Source organism: Frankliniella occidentalis, unplaced genomic scaffold, assembly GCF_000697945.3.
Source record: "Frankliniella occidentalis isolate FOCC.00 unplaced genomic scaffold, Focc_3.1 Scaffold107, whole genome shotgun sequence".
NCBI classification, from domain to species: Eukaryota; Metazoa; Arthropoda; class Insecta; order Thysanoptera; family Thripidae; genus Frankliniella; species Frankliniella occidentalis.
The window spans coordinates 830,066-835,592 of record NW_026267236.1 but is presented as its reverse complement, the minus strand read 5'-3'; the positions used below and the strand labels follow the sequence as shown (position 1 = coordinate 835,592).

Sequence of the window (5,527 nt, the reverse complement as noted above, 5' to 3'; positions counted from 1 at the left end):
AGACAAACACACACACACACACACACAGACAGACGCGAAACTTTTTGATCATCACTGGAGTAATAGGCTTCGCTATCGCTCAGCCAATCAAAAATGGTCTTCAGATTTGTTCAGAAATGAAGCTCGACGCATCCGTGCAATAAAGGCGGATGAAAAAGCGGTCGCTGAACAATGCCGAATCAGCAAGCGGTCGCTGAACAATGACGGATCAGCGACCGCTTTCTGATCCGTCGTTGTTCAGCGACCGCTTCCTGATCCGCTGTTGTTCAGCGACCGCTTTTTGATCCGCCTTTGTTGCACAGATGCGTCGAGCTAATATCAGAATTTGAATGATTTTTTGAATAAATGTTTTTAAAAAGTATGAAATGCAACGGTGAAATTTGTGTAAAAATAGCGAAATTCAGAAAAAAAAAAAGAACATAAAAGACCGAGCATTGTCCCAGTATCATTTCACTGGTGAAAAGTGAAAAGGTCGTGTGTCCAAAAACCCGATTTTTCAGGAGAGCATAAAAACGGTTTGTATCTCTGCTTTAGACAATATGGCAAAGCAAATACCTTGGATTGCTCAGTTTTGCAATATGAAACACTCGATTAAAAAAAAAATTATGAAAGTTTTATACTACCGGAGTTATTTGACGTATAAAATGACAATATGGGATAAGTCCGGTTGTAATTTTTCAGACAGGCGTAAGTCCAAAACGAGGCTTTTCCAAAGAGGCATATGTCCGGATGTGATTTGGCAGAATGGCATATGTCCATGGATCCGGAGGACTTACGCTATTCTGACAAATCACAACCGGGACATACGCCCTTTTCAAAAGTCATGTTTGTGGACATACGCCAGTCTGTCAAATCACACTCGGACTTATGCCACTCTCAGAAATCACCACTGGACATGCTCCTTTTTGTCAAATCAGGTGGCATGGACTTCACTTTTCCTCTATCTAGGGCTAATGTAACATCAACAATCCTGAGACAAATAGTTATGCAAAACATGTTCTAGATTGTTGGTTATTTACGTCAACATTCAAAGTCAACTGTCACCATGGTGGTATTTTAATGGTGAAAATACAAAGGAGGAGGGACACTTAGGAAAGTTTTGACTATACCAAACGGTTCCTATTACCCAGTAGTATCCAAAAATGGAAAAAAGTGATTGTCGGAAAAAGTGGACTTACCCCACTTTCTCTTGTCACCAGTGAATTCCTACCCTATTAATAAAAAAAAAATATGAAGACTCGAAAACCTCTCTATCTCACCGGTGCATGACGTGGGTGAGAACATGTAAAAATAACAGTCACAGTATTTCCGATAACTGCATATTCAGTTTCTTTAATCTTCTGTACCCCGCTAAAACTAAATTAACAGTCAACATGCTTTGCAATTACGAAGTGACGGTTTGCAATTGCAAAGCGATGCTTTGCAGCGTTTTCATTGCTTCGCAATTGCAAAGCATCACTTTGTAATTGCAAAGTAAATGCTTCGTAGATACAACGGAGCAAAATACTTCGCAGCTCTGCAAAGCGAATGCTTTGTAGGAATTTAACACTGCAGTTTCTGTTTGGAGATTGCTATAACTCCGCAACAACTGGTCAGATACACTCAGGGAAAAGTACCCAACAATTGCAGTGAACTGTCAGCACAGAGATAATCCGCCTGTAAAGGCTCGTCTTTTCCCAATTTTCTTTCGTGGTTAATAAGTGCAGATTTTGGGGTTGGTTTGGCCCAGGCAAGTTACAGGACCATGGTACATGATGCATCATCAATAAGGACAAGAAATTCGGTTTTCGGAGACGGTCAGTAAACAGATGGCCCACGCCCAAGGGTGATCCCTCTGAAAAGGTGTTGCCACTCATCCGATTAGGAGCAGAGCGCCCAGTATGCATCAACCCGAGGCCGGCGGAGACTTGAGAGTCGCACGCCGCGGCTCGTTGCGGCGCTGCAACAAGGGCGGACGTTGCTCTCGCGTTGCGTGCCGCGCCCACAGAGCAACCGCACAGCAGGACACGCGCGGCCGCAATTCTTAAAAATGCACGCTCCTTCATACTTAACGCAGAAAGAAGGCTCACGCACATTGCACAAAGACAGGATGCCTGCCTGCACTTGCGGCACATGAAGTGCGGGGCCGCACCTGAAAGCGCTGTGCACTACAAGGTGAGTGCCTGGAGGCGGTGGGCCGGGGGAGGGGGAATTGAACACTAGGGTTACTAACCCCCTTCCCCCCCCCCCTTTTTTTAACCCGCCCTTCTGCTTTAGAAAAGCTATCCAGCGGGATTATGCAAACGACCTCCTGTCTGTGTGTCTGAGTGTCTGTCTGTTCCACTATCGTGATGACAGACATACAGACAGACGGACGCGAAACTTTTTGATCAACACTGGAGTAATAGGCTTCGCTAATCGCTCAGCCAACAAGCAGGCCCGCCCTTACGCCTAACAGAATTGCCAGCTCCGCTTCGCTTCGCCGGCAACTTCGTTCGGCAGAGGCAGGCTCAGAGGCAGGCTCAGCCTGCCGGCGGCGATGGTCGGGCCTGCGGCCCGACCATATTTCTGTCACGCGATTTGGGCAAAACCGCAAAATCGGAGCCCTGGTCGTGGCATTTTTTTTTTCACCGAAACTGACAGAAAAAAATGTCTTGGGTATCCTCGATGCTTGCCCTGAACGATTCCAACACACATTTATTTCCCGAGGCGGAAGGAAATACTGGTAAGAAAGGTACATCAGTGGTACAAGGTGTACTTTTCTATTGTTCTCCGGAGCTTAGGCGCTCGCTCCGGCTCCGAGCGTGGGATTTGTGGTACATGCTCGGTCCCGGGCCTCCCAAAAATGAGTGGTACAAAAAGTACAGCTGCAATCCTGGGCTGGCCCGGGGTGGCGGCGCGTGGCGGGGAGTGCGGCGTGCCCCCCCCCTTCCCACCACCCCCACTCTCCCCATACTCCAGCTGAGATGAAATTGTTGTAAGTCCAACATCCACGTTGACTTTTAAAACATTCAGAATTTACTGAGGGACGATTGAGAACAAAATTTAAAGTTTCCCAAACATTAGGCTTTACTTCCTGAAAAAAGAAAAGTTTGCCTTGTTTGAAAAAAGATACAAATTTCCTATTTGGTGTGAGTGTTAACTTAAAGCAAAAGCACCCTGCAGGCAAGTGTGTCCCACACTTTTTGTCCTTCGGGTTTCATGACTTCATAAATTAAAACAGTTACACCTGAAAGTTGAACACTTCGAAGTGTTCAACTTGTCACCTGCACAATTAATTTAACACTTAAAAGTGTTAAAATCCAATATTTTCAAATGCCCTTATTCCTTTTAAGTATGCAATAAGGCGTTAAATATTCTTGTATTAAAGCTTCTAGCCTGTTGAACACTTTGGGATGTCAGGCAGCGCAGCAGCCTGGCTACGTTTGAATTTACGCGCGTTGCTGGAGACGGACAGCCGCCAGCCAGCCAGCCAGCCAGCCAGCCGGCAGCCGGCAGCCAGCTACACATAACCTGCAAAACCCCATGCGGTTGGCTGTGTAAACAGTCACTATTTTTCTTGGATTTTGGAGGTTTTTGTTCGGTTCTCATCATTTAGATTGCATCTATTTGTGCCCCTGTGTGAAGTGAATAACATATATTGGTGGGAAAGTGATTGAAAAGACGGAACAATGTTAAATCGAAACAAATCTAAAACGCAACCACCAGCCTGCAGATGCACTCAAGATCAGTTTCCTTTCGATTTTTACTACTTGCATTCTGTAATGGTCAAGCCAAATTCCAATATTACGTGCTGTGTTAATTTTGGGCATACTCTAAGACAGAAGATAAAACTGAAATTGTTGGAAACAGGAGTGGACCCAACCTAATGAATTCCACACTCCTCAGCTTTCTATCAAGGTCTGTACTGGTTAAATCATATTGTTATCTATATTTTGCTTTGAAGTTCTTGTTTTTTCATAGTTCCCCAAATATTACAATTTTAGTTGTGCTTAACCTATTATATTTGTACCTGTTTATAGGATGTCAACCAGCTAAACTTTGATTACGTGCAGGACAGTATTCAAGATGAACAAGATCAAAGTCTTAAAGTGCGGTGAGTTCACAAAAATATTTACCTGTTAAAGAATATTAGGTTTCCATCTGTATAATCAGTTGTGGGTGCACAATTTAAAATTACAATTTGAAGTGAACAGTTATTTATGAAAGACTGCAGTGAGATGTACTAAATAGCTTTAAAACTAAACATATTTTTCACATGAACTCTTAAAGTTCTGAGTGTAATACAATATCGGATGAGTGGGTATTAAACCAGCATGCGTGCCCTTATTTACTAAGCAAAATTTTTATAGAAAATCCTGGAAAAATAAAAAGGCCATGAAAGTGAGATCCTTATAGAAAAAATGTAATTTTTTTAAACAGTAGCCTTCTATTAGAATTAAATTTTGTCAAGGCCCTTCAGTACAAGCTGTGTGCCAAGTTTGGTGATCACTGGCCATTCCACTTTTGGGTAATACACTTAACCGTTTCTCAAGTAGAGTTCAACCAAATATTTTTCTGACTTGGCAAGTATATTTTCTTGAAACTGTTACTGGTGGTTAAAAACCAGTTCTATGTAGTGTTATTGTTTGTGAAATAAAATTACTTGTAGCGACAAAGATTTATTTCAATATATTAGTAAGGATTTTACGCAATTATGGTTTGAATAAAACATTGGCAGTTACATTGGGTGTTTTAAAAACTATAGAATGGTCTAACCCACTGTGTTTAGAATCAATTGCAAGATGATTATTTAGAAATTGTTTCACATTGTTTACCTGGAAACAATTTCTAAAAATAATCTTGCAATTGATACCAAAAACACTGGGTTAGAACATTCTATATTTTTTAAAACACCAAATCTAACTGACAAGGTTTTACGAAAACAATAATTGCGTAAAGTTCTGACTAATATATTGAAATGAATCTTTGACGCTACATGCTACTTTATTTCACAAGCAATAACACTATGTGAAACTGGTTTTTAACCACTAGTAACCGCTTCAAAAAAATATACTTGCCAAGTCAGAAAAATATTTGGTTGAACTGCACTTAAGAAATTGTGAAGTGTATTACTCATAGGGGAATGGCCAATAGTCACCAAACTTGGCACATAGTTTGTACTTTAAGTTAATGTTAAGCATTAAAAATTTACCAACATTTTGTTTCTCTGTTTTTCACAGCTATGCTCTCAACCTCATCAAGCTACCAACAGCTCAATATCACTCCTGGTAAGCTCATTGTTTTTTATTTGTAAGCATGATATTCCAAATGTGCTTTATAACAACTGAAAGTTTCTTAATATTTTAATTTTCTCTGTTTGCAGACTTTCTACCTCAACTTCAAGCAATCCCGGCTTTTTAAATTGTGTTTGTCTTGTATTATCAGTTTTTTTTGTTGTTGTTTTTGCCATTTTGAGACCCATAATTAAATTTCTCTGTATACCTTATATTTTCTGCGTTTCTTTTCGCTGTGTACCTGTGCGGAGAAGAGGGGGAGGGGAGGGTCC

At 41.4% G+C, this 5,527-nt stretch overlaps 1 protein-coding gene and 1 long non-coding RNA gene across 12 annotated transcripts in view; one reads left to right on the top strand and one right to left on the bottom strand.

Moving 5' to 3' along the window:
• The window catches only part of LOC113203227 (uncharacterized), a 165,968-nt gene that overhangs the window by 65,065 nt on the left and 95,376 nt on the right, over positions 1-5,527 (bottom strand). The gene's annotated exons all lie outside the window — the stretch shown is intronic.
• LOC127749926 (uncharacterized) lies at positions 3,478-5,388 on the top strand. The gene is made up of 4 exons (XR_008011424.1): positions 3,478-3,879; positions 4,002-4,075; positions 5,202-5,249; positions 5,345-5,388. It is a non-coding gene; the product is annotated as an uncharacterized LOC127749926 (long non-coding RNA).